Raw genomic sequence first — 21,751 nt, 5'->3', positions numbered from 1 at the left:
GCTCTCTGCTCAGAACTTCAAACAGCTGACAAATTACTGACCCGATTTCTGATACCTTCTGATTCAGTTCTCTTGGCTGGATGGGATTTTTTAAATTTACGATATGATTTTATAGCTTATTGAGACACTTTCATCCCCTCCTTGGCCAGCAGAACTACAGTATTCTTGAAGATTCATGTCAGATCTTAAGCATCCACGTACTCAGACCACACCATGCACACTGGCTTCTAACTCCAGTCACTACATTTTCTTTTGGTGGCCATTGGTATCTGATTTGTGACACTCTCCGATGGATGATGGTGATTGAAGGTGCATGATCAAAACATTTCTCCTCCAATGAGAATATGAGTCTTAAACCAACTTTCAATAATGGCACCATGAGCTGGATTCATTTCAGTCACACAGCCACAGTGGAAGTGGCCCCACTTGAGGAGTGTGGGCATTATGTCCATGGTGTCTAGAAGTGGAAAAGCTGACAAATTCTCCCTTAGGTAGATCCAAACCAACAGAACACAAAGGCCATGGTAGTTCTGAAATGTGCGTGGTGGCTTCCCGGAGGAAGTAGGATGCAGAATGTGAAGAATGGCTATGGTTATGACTCTGAGGCACCTCCCAATAGGCTGACTCCACGGTGGGTGGTAGCACCGCAGTAGGGGAGATTGAGAATTTGAACTCAGCATCTCAGGACACAAACCCGTCTTTAACATGGCAACCTTGATCAGTGTGGCTATCATTCCTAGGGGATGTGGGAAGTGACAATGCAGAGGGACTAACAGATGGTCATGGTCACATGGGTAGTAGAAGGAGATGATGGGGAAGGAACACAGCCAGTGCCTAGCATCATTTCAATAGCTTAGCTTCCTTATATTGCTGCCTGGCTTTCTTTTGTTTTTGTTTGTTTGTTTTGTTTTTTTCTGATGTGTGTGTATAAGTATGTTCATATGTGTTTAGGTGCATGTTTGTATGCAGATGAGCGTGCACATGTGTGCATGTGTATATGATAGCTATAGGAAAGGCTCGGCTGTCATTACTCAGATGTCATCTACCTTGTTTTTAATACAGACTCTCATTGGCCTGGTATTTCCCCAGTAGGCTAGATGCTCTGGCCAGCAACTGTGGTAATCAACTGGAAAACCTAATGATGAATGCTCCTCCTGGGTTTCCTCTAAAATAGTTTTGAGCTAGAGATGAAAAAAATTTCCATTTTGTAACCAACATCCACTAACTAAGTATAATGTTGTACTGGAGATTTTACTACAGACTTACAACATTATCCCTACAACTATCATTAAGTTAAAAATAGTATATCCAGGCCTGTGAGATGGCCCAGTAGATAAAGGAGTTTACAATGCAAGCCAAATAACCTGAGTTAAAATCTCTAAATGATGTAAAGGTAGAAGGAAAGAATGACTACACAAAGGTGTACTATGACCTCCACACACTGACAGTGGCACCTCCTACATACACTATGTGAACACGTGACACTCATTCCTACAGTCGGTGCTCAGGAGGCTAAGGCTGGCAGATCACTGAGAGTTGGAAACTAGCCTGGACCACTTATAGTAACTGAGGAAGTAACTGAGGAGAGAAAGAGAGAGAGAGAGAGAGAGAGAGAGAGAGAGAGAGAGAGAGAGAGAGAGAGATCTAAGTCAGAGAGAGAGAGGGAGAGAAAGATGAGAGACAGAGAGAGGTAAAGAGGGAGAGATGGACATAGAGACAGAGAGACTGAGAGAAAGAGACAGAGAGACAGAGAGACAGAAAGACAGAGAGATCCACCTGAGAGCCAGGGATGGAAACAGGCTTTCCCCTGAAGCCCTGGGACCCAGCAGATGCGCTCCGAGCCCTGAACTTCTCTCTGCTACTGGCTTGAGTCAGTCTCTAAGCAACATCCTTGGTTTCTGTGGCACTGTAGCTGTTGGCTTCAAAACAGGCAGATGCCTGGGACCAGAGTTGCCCTGTGTGAGGCCAGAATGGGAAAGTAACTGACCCAGAAATCACCTAGTGTCCTCTCTTTTCTGTGTGCCCGCTGCCTGGCACTAAGCTGGCAGGACATCGGAGGACATAACTTGGATAAAATGCTCTGTCTCTGTCCGACGCCAGCGTGCCTGGTGCTGCTCAAACATTAGGATGCAATTTGCAATGATTTTCTTCTCCCTGAAGGGCCTTTTGCTTTCTTTCCTTTTTTTCATTTACTCATTAATTCTGGTTGAACCAATAAAACAGCATCACATATTATTCATTTTAGAATCTAAAAATCAAATTTGGAGTCAATGCTAAATGGATCAGAGGTACTCTTTCCTTCTTCAAGAGATGAGCTTTTCATTGCCCATTCTGCCAGTCCCATCTGCCTGCCACAGGCAGGCTTCTTTCCTCCAGCTCAGCCTGGCTGTGGATGGATGCCATGTGAGACCATCCTGCTTTGCTAGGGGGTAGTGTCACCCTCCATGCTCCATGATGTCAACTGCACCAGCCAACGTGGCCAACCCACTGCCCCAGCACTTTGCTCTCCACCTCCTCTGGCAGTCTGGGTGACAGGGTAAAGTGAAATAGTGTTGAACAGTGAGACAGCTGTGCGCCTGCCAATGCCCAGCCAGTGCTTTAAAGCGGAGAGATTATCAACAGGTTTCACACAGAGCCATATGCAAACTGGATGCACCAGGGCTCAGATCTGTGAAACAGGGAGATGCAAGGCCGAAGAGTTCCTGCTGCCTGGAGTTTGCTCCTTTGAGCAAATCAATCAGACTTTTTAAAACCCAGACTTTAATTGGCTATTTCCTGGGAGAAGTTTCTCAATACATCCCCCCATCTGGCAGGGCTAATTGTCCTTTGCATTCTGTGACTGGATTGGTGCTGTGAGCCCAGGATGAGGTCTAGGAGGAACTTGTGCTTGCAAACGTTACTGCTCCAGACTACGGTGATCGTGGGGCTTTCTGATATCTGGCTCTTATAATGATTCATAGGCCAAGTCTTACAATGGAGTTGCTTTGAGCTCAGGGATGACAGAGAACTTTCTGGGGGGTGATTAGGAAAAATGGGGAGCCCTTGTATGGACAAGGTGCATGATACACACCCATCGTGCTTGGCTTCTGGCCTTCCTGGTGATAGTGGTCCCACATAGTAAAAGAGACCTCAGAGATGGAACAGACATTGTTGGCTCTCTCTAGACACTTGCAAAGCCTTAGATCTGGCTTCCCTGCCTCAGTGGACACACGTTGTCCTCCTTCCACTTAAGACTCCTGTACCTGCCAGAGTCTACCACTGGGGGGCTGGGCTTGAAGGGCCAATGAGTATGGATATAATTGAGTTCTTTGGGCTTATTATCCAGTCTTGACTGTGCCATGCAGGATTCCCCTAAATACAACTGTCAAGGTTGAGCTCCCTCTGTTTCTTTAGAGAGAACCAGACCAATACTGCATGGCATGGAGAAACCAAAGGTGACACCATTCTCAGATGTATCTGCTATGATAGACAGGGCTATCTCTACCATGTAAGTCAGAGACTCCCATTGAAGACTTGCATTCCCTTGTAATTCTGCTCACTCCCTTGGCCATTTGGAAGCTCCTATATTTAATCTGTAAGTCCCTGAGCTATGCTTGGCTGCTCTAAAACTGGGCAACCATCATTTCTCTACTCGCTCATGTTAGTCTATATCAGTACTTACTATAATCTTACTATATATGAGTCAGTACACACACACACACACACACACACTGCATAGATAAGTCGTTAATTCACAATAGTTTTATGAGGTAAGCTGTTACCTCAGTCAATTCTGTGTTGCTGTAACAGAATACAGGGGATGAGATAGTCTTTCAAACACAGAGATTTGTTATCTCACAGTTTTAATGGCTGGGAATCTCAGACTCTAGGAATGCGCGTGAGGAGATTCTTACTATTGCTTCCCATGATAGAAAGCATGTGAACAAGGAGGGCTGGGAAGAGAGTCACAGAACAGGATTTTCCTTCTCAAAGAACCCCACCACTCCTAGTGTAAAAGCATTCATCCATTCATGATGGGGGGGGGGCTGTTACCCAGCATTCTACTTTCCTTTCTGTGGCTGGAATAAAATACTCTGACCAAAAGCAACTCGGGTGAGAAAATGATTTATTGGGCTTATACTTCCAGGTAATAATCAATCATTGAGGAAAATCAGGGAAGGAACTCAAGCAAGGTCTTGAAGCAGAGATCATGAGATCAGAAGCAGAGATCAGCAAGAACGCTGCTTGCTGACTTGCTCTCTGATTTGCTCATGCTTCACTTTCTTTTGTAGCCTAGGACCACATAACCCAAGGATGGGGCCACCTATGGAGAGTTGAGATCCCCTCCCCCCGAATCAATTAATAGTAAAGATTACCCCCTGCAGATATGTTCACCAGCCAATCTGATTTGTGCAATCTCCCAGTTAAGACTTCTTCACGTGACCCTGGGGTGTGTCAAGTTGACAGTTCAAGCTAATTAGAACACTCAGCAAACTCCTTATATATGCTTCTAGGAGGCACATATGAATGGTAGCAGCTCTGTTGTGTGGCTGTGGAGAGCAGTGGTTACTCCTGAGGCTGGAACCAGTGCTAATCTCCAACAGTTCTATGACTTGGAGTCGGCTGCTTTATGTTAACTCTCTGTTCCTTGGTTTTTGAAATATGATGACAGTACTATCGTTCTCATTGGCCTGTTGAGAGCAGTGCCTGGCCTATGGCACACGGTGATACAAGTGTTTGATGTTGTCCACAGCACCAGCATTTACACAAAGGGGAAGCCAGAGCACAGGGAACTAATCATGATTCCCTAAGGTCACCAGTGTCCATGTGACAGTGTCTTGGCATACAAAGCAGACCTAACTCCCAGGCTCTATCATGCTAAGCCAGGTGGAATACGCCTTCATTCTTCCTAGAGATCTGCCATGGAGATCATATATTTGTGTGTATTAGCATGGGCAGTTATGGATACAGGTAGACATCATCCTTTTCATGAAAGGCCCTTCCCATACAACTCAGTTAAGTTCAGCTTAGAATAATGAGTTTCCCAGTATGCTTCTAGCTAAGAGTCACCACCATAGTTAAAGGATGGACATCAGGAATCCACATCTCTTTTTGTCCTCTGTTTGCTCACAGTAGGTTGTTTCTACCCACACATGGTTGCCTGTGATAATCACTCCCATAATATTGCTCATTGGTCCATACTGCTATGGGCCTTAACTGATATATCCCATGAGACTTGCACCCCAGAACCTAGCACATAGCAATAACTCAATAATTGGCTATGCCTAGTATTAAAATCATCAGCTAGTCTTCCTTCCACATTTGTGCTATATTCATATTTCCTAGAACCCCTCTCACATTGCAGTAATGGGTTTAGAAACTTGTCTTTTTCTGGGACTGACCGAGCAAGAGCTCCACCTCTCTAGAGAGAAGTGCCACTATGGCCAAGGACAAGGCATGTTTTGACCTTGAGTCCTGCAAGGGGGCTTCCCCTATAAAGAACAAAGAGGTGGATATTCTTGTTTTCTGGGTAAGCTGACCTTTGGACTTATTCATCTCTATGGACAAACATGGCCTCTCAGGAGCCCATATGCTGAGCTATACCATACTTAAAAGTGACTATGTTACCATTAGAAGGTCCCCAAGTGGTTCCAGGAAAAAGGAAGTTTGGATCAAATGGATCAGACTGGATCCACTACAAACTTTAAGCTAGGACAATGAATTCACCCAGGGACTTCAGAACAAATACACAAATCTCCAGTGGCTATTGAACACTTGCTATAGGCCAGATACAGCTTCTCTGATTCTCTAAATATGCATCTATGACAGGAGGAATGGGAGTCTCCTGTGATGTCAACATCCTTGTCTTTAGATCTGTGGGTATATTTTTTTATGTAGAAACAGGCATTTTGGTTGCTAATGAGCTCATTTGGGTTGGGAGGGTTATCCTGACCTATATGGATGGTTCCAATGGGAATGCAAAAAAGGAAAGAGGTAGGCAAGAACCTGGTGACCTCAGTGACATAAGGATGCAGGCCATCTTCGCTGATAGCAGAGATGGAGAAAGAGGATCATGAGTAAAGGAGTGTGAGAGGTTTGTATAAGTGGGAGATTAGGAAATAGAAATAAGTCCCTGGAGATACCTTGGTCTTTACTCAATGATACCTCTTTAGATGTTCAGCTTCCAGAACTAGAAGGGAGTAAATGTGAGTGAGATCACATCCCTATGCTTGTAGAAATTTGTTATAGCAGCAATAGGAAACTAATAAAACCTACCAAGTGGGAACAGTTATTATCTTCTTTGGGCAATGTCTTAGACTGTGAGACTGAGAGCCAGGTCCTCTCTCCAGCTGTTCATCACAGAGCTAAGACTTAAACCACCATGCTGTCCTACTCCCCAACCCAGTTATCCTGTAGACTGTGGACCTTTCCATCACCTTGTTCTCTGTTCATGTGACTTTCAGGAGTTTCAACAGGGGTGGGAGGGGAGTGCCCAAGGAAGCCAGGACCTTGCTCTTGATTGCTTCTGTCTCTTTGCCTAAGAGCCATGAATCCAGATCTGAGAATAAAGGTCAAAGGCTGAGCTTGCAAGAGGAGCTTGATAGATGGGCTTCTCAGGTTGGACCTGGAGTACTTTCATACCCCTGCCTCAGCTGTAGCATAGTTCTTGATTGTCTCAGGCTTTACCAGCAATCCATGTGAGGAGACCCTGAAGCACAGTTTCTGAGGTTCAAATGAGGGCAGGAAACAGTCGTTTTTATTTGTAGCCCAAAGAGTTGAAAGGCTGCATGGCTGAGTGAGCATTTGCAAGGGATCTTAATACTTACTCACTGAGTGTAATTTATTTGTGTTATCTTTTCCTGAAGCTACATAATATTGATGCAGTATGATTGTACTCTTATATTAATGCTGAAAAGGCAACCTTTCATTGGAGAAAAGACGTGGTGGATTTTTTTTTCTTAAAGGGAGTGGATGGAGGATTGATTATTTACTGTGAATAAGAACACAACTTGGAAGGGTTTAGGGAGGCAAGAGAGGAAGGTGTGAGGGATAGAAGGATCTCACAGTGAGGGATATAAGCTGGGGGACTGGCAGGTGTGAAGAAAGACAGAATTTTTTCGAGCAATGAAGCTCTGTCTGGCACAGTATCCAGCAGTCATATGTGGCCAGTGGTGTATGTGACATACCTGTCCAAGTTAAAGGCTTCAGATACAAGTAATAATGTCAGAGTTCCTGTTAGTTATCTCTGTGTTGCTATGCTCATTCTCTGATCATCTGCAGATCAATAATATCCAGAAAGGGCAAGTGATATGGTTCAGTGGTAGAATGACGGTCTAGCATGCCAAGTATGAGTTCACCCCAGAAGGGTACCTTGCCCCAAACAGTTGCCAGTTCCAGATGAGATCCTGCAGCAGAATTTGGGAACACCCTAGGAGTCACCCTCCAGGTTTATCTGTTGTCTTGGGGACCTTCAGAGACCTGCACCCTTGTCCAGCCATGCACACTGATGGATGAAGTTGGGACTGAGGATGGGCTAGGCAAGTGTCTGTCTCTACACAGCCCAAGAGACCTTTGCCATTTGCTGAGGCAGCGATCCACATGAGTTCCAGAAAAGGAAGATACTTGTAGTCCTATAGAGGAGGAGAGATTCAGGCTGAGAAGCAAAACTCATCTGCATGGCTTTTCAGGACATGGCTGACAAGGGTATGGATTAAGCACTGAGACCCTATCATTCTTGACTTTACAAGTGTCTTTATTTCTATTCTCATCCCCGGGGCAGAGAATTCCATATAGGAATGGCTCTGGCCCCTTACAGTGGGTGGAGTGTAGAGTCCTACACTTTGCATGTACTTCCTCACTCTGTCTTCAGAATTGCTTGGTGTTTACATATGATCATCTGTATCATATGAGTAAAGAGATAAAGGCACAAAGACGGTAAGAGATCACACCGTTGCCACTCTTAAAGCTAGAGCGATAAGAGCGATAAAGACAAGTTTGTTTGATTTCAGAACCCAAAGTTTTAATGACCATGGTCTCTTCTTTCAATGACTTAGCAAAACAAGGTATCAGAGAGGGAGGAAATAATTTCCAGAAAAAGGGAGAGGTGGCAAGGAAAAGTAGAACGAAATGTATGAGGAGAGGGAGAAAAACAACTCATTCATTCACTCCCTCATTTATTTATTATGTTTTGATTACAGGCTTTTGATCATTACTTAGATACTGCAATATGTAAGGTCTACTCTGCTCTGTAGAATCTCCCCGAGATTAGACAGTTATGGGTCCTGTTGCATTGTGCGAGAGGCTCAGATGGGTTCAGAGTAGAAACCCATGGACTTTTTCATAGAGGACAATGACAACTTCATATGAGTAGAAGCATTGAACTTTGGCTTGGGGGAGCATCTGGCAGTCAACATTAGAGGCTACCATATAAACAAAGTCTCAGAGACCAGGAGTATATTGGTTTATTGCAGTAGGAAAGTGAGGACACAGGACATAGTATAGGGAAGGTCTGTGGTGCACAGCGTCAGTCAGGTAATAGTGCATGGAACCAGAGGATCTGTGCTCCCTTAATGAGCCTACTGTACCAACCTATCTTTTTATATGTATATCAGCCTCTTTGAGTAACCATGGAGGCTTGGCCAGGCTGGAGAAGGTACCATAAGCTTGAGGAAGGCTTCCGGGGACCAGTCCTTCCTATTCACCCTTTGCCTTGGGTATGCAGACAGGTCTCCACGCGTATTTCATCACACTGAAACCAAAACCAGCCCTGGAAGGCTGAGAAATGCAGGGCTCCTGTTGGCTGTCAGCCTTTCTCCATGGAGGGCATGGAGATTTATTGAGTGTTGAATGTCAGTATCGATGTAATAAAGATGGCACACTGTAAGTAATAAGTGCTTTCCAGGTGAGGAACCATTTTCAATACGTCGTCAGCCTGTCTAGTGCTATGAATTATTAAAAAACTAAAAAAGAAGATGAGGAAAGGCCTTTGGGAGTTATTTGACTCTTAGATCTATTCCCTAGTTCTGTCCCTTCTTGACAGAAGCAGAGTTGCCACACAAGGTCATTGGAGTTTAATGTCCCTCATTTCACAAAAGCCAAAGAACCACATTCCCTGTGTTTTCTTCCCTGCAGTGGGATTGTCTTGATGGGGTAGGAAGTAGATTTCTGATGTTCATATAGGTATGTGACAGAAAGAGAAGTTTGTGAAAACTGTGTGTGTGTGTGTGTGTGTGTGTGTGTGTGTGTTACTAGAAATTGAACCCATGCCCTTGTGCAAGTGCACGCTAGGTAAGCCCTCTACTACTGAGTTATTTCTCTAACCTTGGAAATGAATACCAGAGAGAAAGAAGACAATAAGTGCCAGACATATAAGGTACCTGGGATGGTGTCAGGTATCTGACAGGTATGGTACAGTGCCAGTGGGCCCACTTGACTCTTACAGATCTATGCAAAATGTCACCTGTGAATTCTAATAATTTTTGGAGGCTCAAGGCCACCTCTGACCTCTGAGTTCCTGTCTTCCCATAGACCAGGTTGCACGACAAACTCACTGTGCTGGCCAACAGTTTATCCACAATCACCAGCAGAGAAGTAGTAGGCTTTCCCAAAGAAGTGTAATTGATTCTAGAAGCCAACATTCTGCTAACCCCTTTCCCTGTGAAGTGTTATGGCCATGCTGGTCACCCCCAGCTGGTGTTATCTTGCTGGACTCACCATCACTAGCTTTGAATTCTCAGGAGCAAGATCCTGAGCCTGAAAGGGTCAGTTACTCTCCTCATCCACTGTCTAGGTTACAGCTGGAGCCTTGCTCTTGGGTAGGGAAGGGTGCTCTCTCTCCTGCCGCCCAGTTGACATCCAACTAATGTTACAAAGATGTCTCTTTCTACTGCTAGCCATTGACATAATTTTTTTTTAAAAAGGTCATTCTAGCTTATCTTTTAAGCCAGCTATGAAGATGGTCTTCTCTTCACTGGTAAGGAACCAGGGGATGCTGAGTGGCTTGCCCAAGATCTGGTAGAGCCCTGGCTCTAGTCTCCGAGCCAGAATTCCATCTAGGCATGGCAGCTGCTGAAGGGTCAGGGTAGTCTTCCTAACCCTGGCCACACCCAGCTGCTGCAGCTGAGCTTATGCCCTGGATTAAAATGTACTGCTTTGTGGGCTCTGCTCTCAAGAGCCCCTACCCCAGTGCAATTTCTTCTAATTTCTTTTGGGCATGGTCTCAGCTTATTTCCCCACTTGGGCATCATAGTGTGATTCCCCACCTTGCTTGAGCCCTGACTTTCTAATGTCTCTTGTTCTTGTAAGTCTGTACTCTCCAAGACCTAACTGGAGTTCTTGTGCTCATTGGAAAGCAGCCCAGAGTCCCTTGGGTGTTTTCCTAACATTTCACCTGGCTATTTTTTTAAAAGAAGTAGATTGCTCAAAACCAGTCTTGGGTTTCCAGGTCAGTGGAGGGCTTATTGCACATCCAAAGCTCTGCCCTGAAGGCAGATGGCCTCAGATGGGCATCTTGAGTCCGGTACGCAACAGCTCTACCTTTGGACATTATATAGAGTTTTAACAACTCTTCTCAGCTTCTGGTTCCTTATGTGTAGATACATCTCATAGCAGTCATGTCACTAACTTCTGGAAAGTATTGACTGCAGATAGTGTTTCAACTCCTGTGCACAGTAGGTGCAGTTTCCTGGCAGGTGGAGGTTATGCACCAGACCCAGCCTGCCCTATCATGACTACTTTGCTCCAACCTGCAACTTGTATCTGCCCTCACATGGTTCACAGATTCTGTTCTAGAGGCTCATTAATCAGCCTTTCAAGCACACATGGGAAGGAGTCTAAATATCAACTCACCCACAGATATTGGACTCATTTATTTTTTGTTAAAAGCCCCCATCACCTTCCTTCCTGCAGCTCCTTATGGTCACTAAGGGCCAGCTCATGTGCCTTATGCCTTTCAGGATCTTGTCTCTATGAAGAAAATAAAAATGTACATTTTATAATGGTCTCAGGTTGACATATTGACCTGTCTTCAGCTTCCCCCAAGTCTTAGCTTCCAGAGCTTTTTAACAGGCCAGAGCTGTACCAGATCCTCTGACAGCTGGTTCCTCTGGAATTGTGGTTTGTTTGACCACTAGAGGGTCATCCAGCCAGCATTCTTGCCTTCAGCAAAGTGTTCTATGTCAACACTGGCAGATGGTTACATGAAAGTAGCCGGTCACTCTGTTCCCAATGTGATGGGGAGATGGAAAAGCAAGCAGAGCTTTGGTTGGATGAATACTATTCTGACACCGGGTGGACCACAAAAAGGCAATGGATAGCCCAGAGGGGTTGGGAAGGGACTCCCTGGAGATAATGGAACTAGAAGAAGGGCAGCTCAAGATAAGGGAGTAGGGGTTGGGAGAGTGCAAGCTTAGAAGGTCCCCTTCTCAGGGACACAATAGTGAGTGTCGAAGTGCACCAACAGTGGCCGTCAAATCTCATGGATGATAGAAGATATCTATGAAGAAGTGAAATGGGTCTGCCTGAAGGCTAAGTGCCTCCCGCTCACTGCCCCCCCTTCTGGACACTCATTAATTGCAGGCTATCTCTAGGTATAATGACACACACCTATAGTCCCAACATTTTTAAGAGGTGAAGGGAGGAGGATCAAGAATTCAAGGACAGGTTCAGCTACATAGCTAATTCAGGACCAGCCTGAGATCTGTAAGATTTTTGTTTCAAATGAATGTCAGACTAGCATCTGTGTTTCTGACAAGCTACGAGAGAGAGCCCAGGCTGCTGGTCTGTTGATCACACTTCAGATTTTGGGGATATGTCAGTAACAGGTAAGAAGATCTCAAACACTAAATGTCTGCTTTGGGCTTTCTGTCCCTGTCTTCCATTCAAATGCAAGTTTGATCTTGTTTTAGTTAATTTCTGATATCGCTGAGGACTGGTCTTTTTGTGCAGGAAACTCATTCTAGCATACTTGGGACAGTCTTTAACTCCATTGTTAGTCAGTAACCATTCTGCCAAACTCCCATTAGTACAGGGCAAGGGCCTCCAAAGAGAAAGACAGCTTGTATATTTCCTGGTAATCCAGGCTTCTACCACTGTCCCCATGGCTTCAGTGAGACAAGTATGCCACCCCTCACTTTCCTAGCCCTTAACTATGTCCTTCACAGAACAGTCCAACTGGAATGTGTTCCAATTGGTATCTCTTTGCCTAACTATTGGCTTCAGGAGTCTGTGAGCCACGATGGCACATTCTGATAGCCTGGCTCTATGAATATAAAAGGCATAGCCCCAGGGAGAACCAAGTGCCCAGAACAGATGTGTCAGTGGCATGAGGCCTGCACAGCTGGTAGAGGATGACTGAGCATGAAAGTAGTGATTGGCTCAAAACCCAGGATATGACCTGGTACCATTTATCAAATTGCATTATATGTATTGAAGGCCTTAGTAGGAAGTCAGTTTTTCCTAGTGTGAAGCATTTGTCATGGACCTGGGCTGTGAAGAATATTGTCCTTCTTCTTAGGAGGCCACCACATAATAGACAAGAGATAGGAATATAGAATAATCACTCTGGACAGAGAGAACACAGTGGGCTGGGAACCTGGATTGGTAACTAAGTCTGTGAGGGGAGTAGATATCAAAGAGATATGTTTAAGTTATATTGGGAAGAATTCCTCCACTTACAATCCTATTGGAACCTCACATGGCCATGGGCCTAGTTCCCTAGACTGATAAGGAGGCTGCACATGGGGATGGTAACATTTTCCAATGATAATCTACCTAATCCACTCCTTCGGCACCCCCTGGTTCAACTTGTTGGCACCAACATCTCATTGCATTGTTTAGATGTCTCTTCCCACAGGTACCTCCTCTTCTAGGGGAGGCCAGAGTACAGAGTAATTCACATCCATCCCCCTTAGCATCCAGTGACTGACAATGGACAGGAGATAGTGCATAAATACCCCCAGATCCCTTACTCTAGAGAGAAGAGTGCTCGAGGCATGTGCCCTACATCTAATTTCCCTGGCAGGGTTCATCTGGTTGTTCACGTTGCTGGCTATGCAAACCATGCTTCCCAATATGCCTCTCCTTCCTTGTCTTGCTCTTCTCTCTTGCCTGGTTGTCTTCTCTTTGCTTCGTGCAATCAAATCTGGTCCCAGAGTTAGTCTCAATGTGCACATGCAGAACGAACCCTTGACTTGTGCTAAGAGATTCCGTTTCAAACTAGAAGTCATTGTCCTAGTTTGTTTTTTATTGCTGTGGTAAAGACCAAAAGCAACTTAGGGAGGAAAGGGTTGATTTCAGCTTACTTTGAAAGTCCTTTACTGTATTGGTCCACTGGCTCTAGGCTTCCAGAACAGGCTCCCAAGATCACAGATAAATCAATGACCTGGTTTTGAGTGGAGCAGAGGCCAGCTTAGGAAAAAAAAACTCACTATGAATTAATGAGTTTAATGGCATCCCTCAGATTATCACATTGAATCATTTCTACAGTTATTTGGGATTTCATTAGGATAATTCTAGACATGGTTCAAACTTCAGTGAACCTATAATGACATAAAATGCTTTTCTGTTGCATCACAGTCTTCCTACTCGCCCAGCCCCCATCAGCTCATATTTGTGTCACAGTTCTAAGAACATGCTAACATCCCTATTTCCTGGTCCACTAGCATTTGGCATGGCGTCCTGGCCTCCTACTGGGGTAGAAGAAGCCTGAGCTTCTCTATGTTCAACCTCCCTTGACCACACCCCTCCTCTACCCTGGTTTTCATACTCCAGGTTAAACTAGTGTAAGTCATCTGGATTACCGGCCGAGAGAGCCCTGTTTACTCTAGAGGCAATTCCCATGAGAGCAAATTTCTTCCTGGCCAGAGCAATGTCCAGTTAGGAAAACAGAAATTACTTTATGAATCAGGTGGGAGTGGATTTAAATTGATTGATTAGTAATGGAGGATCTGAAAAGCCATACCAGGGAAGTTGAGGCGACTAGAATTTAGCAACTGTAGAAAGCAGCTACTATACCTAAGCTACTATACCCAGCCAATGGGAAGCAGGTCTCCCAGACTCCATAAGGCCATCCAGCAGGAGGCTTTTCTAGGAGTCCAGGCTGGAAAAAGATTGCATCTTTATGGGAGATACCATGAGAAACTATAAGTAAGTGGGGGGAGGGACATTGGCTATCCCCTCCTCCTGTTCATCTTCTCCTAAAGGTGCCTCCCCGTGGTTAAATTCCGAGGGAATCAAGCATTGAGGTTGCAGGAGTCAGCTCCCAGCACCCTCTCACATAGGTTCAAGAAGAGCAGGGGATGGATTTGAGGACCAACAGGCAACCCTCTAGCCACGCTCACATTTGCTCTTTCTATATAAAAAAAGATTAAGTAAGCATTTAGTCTTCATTGTATTCCTATGTGCTCTGTCAAACCTGCTTTATAACTTTGATATACTTTCCAAATGTTTGGATGTATCACATAATCCATTTGCTTCTGTGTGCTTCCCAAAGCACTTGATCCTTCTGCTCTGCAGGCCTGATTGTTCCTGGACTGCCCTTGTTCTGCCACTCAAGACTTAGAATGCCTTCATCATGGGAAGCCCCTTATCCTTGCCCCTGGACGCAATCTCTGGCTTTAATCCCCTGTTTTCCATTTTTGCTCTATTTCCTTCTTTTGTAAGAACATGTCTTCCAGGAGTTTCCCAGGAAAGAGGCCATGGGAAATATGTATTTTTGTCTTTATCTGTCTGAAAATATCTTTATTCTCCATTCACAGTTGAACTGCCTGGTGAACTCTGGGCTGAAAATGAATTTTCCTTGGAATCTGGAAGGTGCTGATTCACCGCCTTCAAGCTCTCAGCACTGCTTTTATGATCTGGCTTTTTTCTTTTTTTCTTTTTCTTTTCCTTTGCTCCTTTATATGTGACCTATTTTCCTTCCGTCTTTAAGAGCTTTTAGGATCTTCCTTATATCCTCAAATTATCTTGGCAAATCTAGATAAATAGCTGTAAATATACATTTGTTTTGCCCAGAGCACAAAGCTGTTCCTTTTATTATAAGGAAGATGATATCAAGACCCAATGGAATGGAAGCATTTGCTCTTAGGCAGTGTGCAAGGTTCTAAACGATCTGTTCTTAATTGTAGGATTTTCTTGTGAAATAATTCAGGGATATGGAGTGAAGTTTCCCCCTTTGTTACTGTCTCAAGTCCTTCAACCCATCAAGACTCTGGATGGACCTTAAGGAGGCATCTTTATTTGGGATGCCACTGTGCTGTTAAGTGTGATCCGTAGGAGGGAATATCCACTTCTATGGAGCAGAAATTCAGAGAAGATGGTGGCTTTCTTTTACATTTGTGACAAGAATAAGTCACAGGATGGATGCAAAATAAGACAGCATCTATTTGACATGAGGAGATGGCTCAGTGGGTAATGTGCTTGCCGTGCAAGCGTGAGGATCTGAGTTTGATCCACAGAACACATATGAAAATCTGGGCAAGGTAGCTGGGAAAGCAGAGATGGGAGGCTCCCTCGCATTCAGTGACTAGTCAGCTTAGCCTCCTTGAGGAATTTCAGTGCAGTGAGAGATCCCATCTCAAAAAGCAAGGTAGATTACCTCTGAGGAATGACATCTGGGGTCACTGCCTGGCATCTACACACACACATTTGCACACGTGCACTCCCCCATGTATATCCACATACATGTGAACACATGCGCAGTAGAGAGAAGGAAAAGAACTAAAAAGAACCTTTTATTCTACTCCTGTGTGATCTTTGGAGATGCTTTGCAGAGCCAGTGGACGTGACTTTCCTGCTAGCAGCAGTCTTCCCTTGAACTGGATGTTCCCAGCCCTGCCATGGTTCTTGCCCCTGCAGTGGCACCTCAAGGACACTCATGAAGCCATCACTTGTCCTAGTAGGCTGCCCTCTTGAGCAGGATAACTATTAAAACATTCCTTTGGGAGTCTTGGTTTGTTTTTGTCATGGGAGTGGAGCTTAGTGGGTCATTCATCTTGGATGTGCATCAAGCACAGACTCATGTGTCCCCCCAACTTCAGAACACACACATTTTCTAGAAGGTTCTATTGTCCCATCTCCCAGTGGGTCCAGGGTGGGAGGTAGACCTTCCTCAGGAGAGGAAAAGGATTCAGACTCAGAAATCTTCTTCCCAAATCCTGTCTGTAATCTGGACAGACTCAGTCAGGAGAAATGCAAGTCAGTTTCCCATCTGCTTTGAAGTTTCATGTCCTTGTGGTCTGTAAACTCACGTGGGTATCTTGTGCGTTAAGGCCTTGGAGAAGATCCCAAGCTTAGTGTTTCCCTGGCTCAGCTTCTTTAGGAGTCTGCCTCCCCCATATCTGTCACCTCCTCCCTGAGCTGCCATGCAATAGTTATGTTAAGTATCTAAGCATCACTGAACCATAGTCTCTGCCAAGAGATAGTGAGCGCTGAACCCCGGTCCTTTATAAAGGAGTTTCCCAAGAAAAGGATATTCCAATTAGCGGGCTGATGGTGCAGCCTTGTCTCTGAGCTGTCGATAGCAGAGCCAGCAAGCCAAGTGGTGCTTTATGAGCTAATAAAGGAGGCACCTCCAGATTGGAGGAAACACATTTATTTGCTTATTTATTGCCTTTAATTTTATAGGCTCTGGAAGAGATTTCTCCCTTCTGAATGTGTCCAATTAGCCCTGGGTACCCAAGGGGGTTCATGCTTCCTGATTCTTAATATTACTTAGGACAGAACTTAGGGTCTTCTCTCTCTCTCTCTCTCTCTCTCTCTCTCTCTCTCTCCTGTCTGTGTCAGTGTATCTTGGTATGTGAGCTTTCTGAATCTCAGGGGGGCATGATGCATATGCATAAAGAGTCACTTCTCTGTGCTTTTATTAATGCTAGGATGCCCTGCCCCCACCCCATTGCCTCTCACAGAGCAGTGAGTGAGTGAGTGCTGAGATAGAGCTATCAGCTGGTTTGGGACAGGACTTGGGTGAATTGGTTTCTTGATTCCATGAGCCTAGCAGGCCAACATTTTGAATTGATGTACTGAGAGCTCCTTGACTCCCAGGGACAGGAAGGGAGGGTTAATGGGAGAAGGCCATGCTTCTGCTCACAGTGTTCAAACTCCTGTCTGCAGGCAGGAGTCTTCTCATTGCCTGGCAGGAAGAGGAGGCTTGATCTTAGAGAGTGATGCAAGCCATGGAAACCATGGTTCCCCAGCTCACTCTTGAACCTCTGCAGAGAGTGTTACTGGGAGCGCTTTGGAATTCTATGAAGAGGCTGGAAATGGTTGTGTGCATTATTCTAGGTGGCTCTTGTAGAAGGGCTCCAGGGACTGGGGAGAGGGGGGTCAGTGGTGTTTTCCTGTTTTGATTTGTGTAGTACTGGGTTGAGCCAAGCTTCTTGCATATGTTAGAAAAGCATTCTAGCACTAAGACACATCTCTACCTCAATTTCACAGTTTTCTCCCTCCTTCTGTTGTCCCTCCCTCCCTCTCTCCCTCCCTTCCTCCTTCCCTCCCTCCCTCCCTCTCTCCCTCCCTTCCTCCTTTCCTTCCTTCCTTCTTTCCTCCCTTCCTGCCTCCCTCCCTGCCTTCTTTCCTCTCTTCCTTTTGATATGAGGTCCTATGGGTCTCAGGCTACTTGAGAGTAACCTTAAACTTTTGATTGTCCTCCCCACTCAAGTACTTGGATAACAGACCTACATCACCATGCTAGAGATCCAACCCAGAGCTTTAGGCAATTCAGCCAAGCACTCTACCAATGGAACTGCATCCTCAGCACCCCGGGTCTTCTTTGGAGACAGAATCTCATAGGGCACATTAACCTCAATTACTGATCCACTGCTGAATTATTCACTTTCTGCTTCTACCACACCCAGTGATGTTCCCATTGTTCTAATGCTAACCTGTTTGGAGGGGCACATCAGAAAACGCACATACAAATGCCAGATAGGTGCAGCTGTCCACATTGCTTTTCTGGTGCTGGCTAACAGTACCATGAAGTGAGTACTAGCAACAGCATCTAGCAGCCTAGGGTCAAGCTCCAAAGTCTTTGTTTTAAGTATGTTTTTGGATTTTACCACTCATTATGTCTAAAAGGAACAAAACTCAACTTGGGGGTCTCGGGAGCCGCAAGTCTCCACTTTGAGTATGTCAGGAGATGTGCTCTCAGGGACTCACCCTGCTGTTTTAATGAGATTAATGATTGCTTTTCCACTGAGCACCCACCTGTGATGTTCCAAAAAAAAAAATGAAATAAATGGCTCACATGGAGATTGAGTAGGATCTTGCCAGGGAAAGTGCATGTTAACAGGCTCTAGAAATATGATAATTATCAGCTACTTAAGATGCAGCGACTGCAGTATGATAACAAGATATATTATGCAGGTAGAGGCCTGAGCGACGTGACACCAAGTAGAATTAGAAGAAAAGGGAGTAAAACAGAGATCTCACATGCTTATTCTTTTTGTTGAAATAAGAAGGAAGTGGGAGAAATTTGAATGTGCATGCAGGAAAGTAGTCAGCCCTTCCTCTCTGCTTCTTTGCAGCATAAGTGCCTAACTTGCCTGGGAAGTGCTCATGGTATGTGAGGCAGGACATCTGGGCATGGTGTCGGGGGAGGTCACCACACATGAGAACATTTGCCTTAGATTACATCTAGAACCTCGTGCTGGGGAAAGGCAGTCAGAGCTCACAGGTCAGCTCTGGAGAAAACTTACATATGATCCACAAGTAAGAGGCATAGAGAAAGTGAATTGGAATGGTGTGGATTTCTGAAACTTCAAAACCTAGCCCCAGTGGCACACCTCCTTCAAGAAGGCCATGCCTCCTACACCTTCCCAAACAGTTTCACCAACTGGAGAATGAAACATTCAAATATGTTAGCCTATGGGGGCATTCTTATTCAGGCTACCACATTCATTAACTATCTGTCTATCATCTATCTATCTGTTTATCTATCTCTTATTCATCACCTATTTATTTTGTTTCATCTATCTATCTATCTATCTATCTATCTATCTATCTATCTATCTATCTATCTATCTATCTATCTATCTATCATGTACCTACCTATCATATTATCTATTGGTCACCAGTCTTTTTTTACAGCCTTCTGTATATTATATATCTGTCTGTTCATTCATCCACACACCCACATGCATCATATCACTTGGGCTTATTTGTTGCCTCCAAAGCCTTGCTTCTGCCCTTGGAACCCTTGGCAGTTTTAAAACCTTGTTGATGTAGCAAAGTTTGACCTGAGTTAGCCACTAGGTCTAAGCAGTAGTTTCGCTCTGTGCCTCTCTACTATGTAACAGACTATAATGCACAAGGTTTCTGCTTTATTCACCAAATGTCTGTTTCTACTCATAGAAAGTGTACCCTGCAAGTGTATCTGCTGCCTCTAGCAGATGTTGCATACCCAGGAAAGAAGCTTTGCATGTGATAGATGGTCAGTTAGAAGAACATTGAATGTGTTTCTCTCTTTCTTGACCTGTAGACACATTTTCATTTTGCAATAAGATAGCCCTGCCGCCATTGTCCTTGTAATTTCCTTTTCAGGGCAATACTCACGATGCTGCAAGTGAGGCTTACACACTTCACCTAGCATTTGTGTATACATGGTCCATTTTCAGGCCTGCAGGAAGCCCTCTGAATCCTCAGGCATTCTAAGTGCTAAATATACAGCAGTCATCAGCTCTCCCATCTCTGGTGAATAACTCAGACACTTTTATGCTGAAATGAAGATTCTCCATTGAAAGACAACTTTCCTCTCAAACAGTTGGATAAGACTAGGTTTGTATTTATAAAAGTAAGTTATATGCTGGAGTGCAGTCTGGGCCCAGAGCACTTTTATTTGATTGCTGAATAAATAAATTTTTACCCACCCAAAGCTCTTGCCTCTGAGTATTGTGTACTGAGGTAGTTAAATAAGTGACAGTAGCCCTATTGAGTTCTGTTTAATTTTATTCAATATAATAATGTTCTGTTTTGTTCTGTGTCTTTTCTGGGCCTCTGGATACTGTGGATGGGTTGAATGCATCTTGCTTGTGGTGAGATGGGTTGGTGAGGTGGCAGGTTTGTAGTAGACGCAGGGGACAGATTAGGGTAGAGGAGCATGGTGGCTCTCTTTACTCCTAGCCCCCCACATCTGCATGTGTATGTTATATTAGTGTGTGTACACACACACATATGCAGGACAGCATGCATACACATATACATACATGAATACACAGGGTTAACATTGGGTATATCTTCCTTGATCATTCTCCACTTTTGATCCTTGAGCCAGGGTCTCTTACCACTGAGACCAAAACTCAATTGTTTCAGCCAGGCTGTCACCACCCTCCCAGTGCTGAGATTACAATTGTGTACCAGTGTGTCTGGCTTTTTTCACGGGTCTTAGGAATGGAACTCAAGTCCTTTTGCATTCATGGCAAACATTTTACCCACTGAGCTATTTCCCCAATACTTGGTGTACAATCCATTGCTTGACACAGCCCTGCCTATATTTCCTTATACAGAAATGGAGGTGGTCATCCTTATTCTATGGGATACTCTGATGTAACAAGCATATCCCACTTTCCTCCACCCTGTGTAAGAGGGGCTCAGTGAGCATTTTCCCTATCATATACCAGTGTCTTTCTCTGTGCAACATTAAGGTCTATCACCCAGGAATAACTTCAGTCAGTTTGGTCCTTTCATTGCCACATAGCTCTCTGACTGTCCCCTTCCTAAAATGATCTCAGTTTGATTTACTGAAAAACATAGAAGGGAAACTCCGAGAAATACCCAGACCAGGGAGAGAGAGAGAGGATAGAGAAAGACTCTCCTTGACGCTCTCTCTCCCCATGTGACTGCTTGCCCCTTTCAGCCCTAGGCCTGCCCTGAACTGGGGAGTCTGACAGCCAGGCAGTAGCCCTGGACCCTGGCCATCCCTCCCTCTGCCCCAGCTGGGCACCACAGCACAGTGGGAAGCATGGCCAGTCTCCAGATGGTTATGCCCTGGCCTCTTGTCAGAATTAGATGCCATCAGCTGTTCTTTGTGTGAGACAGACCACCCATTCCTCCTGACTATGCACTCTGAAGCAGCTTATTTATCTTACAAGTAAACCCAGAATAAAGTACAAATTGCTTCCTGTGGGAGGCTTTCTACTGATATGACTCTCCTAATGGCTCAGCCATATCCCCCTCCTTCTAGAGCCATCTTCTTGCTGGGCCTTCTGTGACCAAGGACAACTGGGCTGCATATAAAGAGGGTCAGGCTACAAAGCAGCTTTGTCTAAAGACATCTGGTTAGAGCCAGAGCAGGCTAGGAGCTAAAGAGACAAATAGTCCCACTGCTTGGGAGACACCATGAGTGACATAATCCAGAGATGAGATCCCATTTGCCTACTGGGTAACTCTACATGAAATATTTAACTTCTCAGAACTTCAGTTTCCTTTCTTAGAATGTATTCAATTTAAATGTTTCCCCCAAAAAAAGTTAGTGTGGAAAATTCAGGGCCCAATGCAACAGCACTGAGAAGGGGGCTATGGGAGATGAATGGATTATGAAGGCTCTGCCTTCATGAGTGGGTGAATCTGTGCATTGATAGATGATGGTCTATGGACAGGATGGGCCAGTTGTCCCAAGAGTAAGTCTTTTATAGCAGCTATTTAAGTCATTGTCCATGACTCTTTCCCATGTGATGTTCTTTTTTTTTTTAATTTTTAATATTTTTATTACATATTTTCCTCAATTACATTTCCAATGCTATCCCAAAAGTCCCCCATAGCGCCCCCCACTTCCCTACCC

General features: G+C 44.7%; 1 protein-coding gene across 1 annotated transcript in view; it reads left to right on the top strand.

The window, feature by feature from the left end:
* The window catches only part of Galnt18 (polypeptide N-acetylgalactosaminyltransferase 18), a 311,123-nt gene that overhangs the window by 121,173 nt on the left and 168,199 nt on the right, over positions 1-21,751 (top strand). The window lies entirely within an intron of this gene.

The sequence above is a fragment of the Mus caroli genome, chromosome 7 (genome assembly GCF_900094665.2).
Source record: "Mus caroli chromosome 7, CAROLI_EIJ_v1.1, whole genome shotgun sequence".
In the NCBI taxonomy this organism is placed as follows: domain Eukaryota; kingdom Metazoa; phylum Chordata; class Mammalia; order Rodentia; family Muridae; genus Mus; species Mus caroli.
Note: the sequence above shows the minus strand (reverse complement) of the source record. Positions and strands in the feature narration are given on the sequence as shown.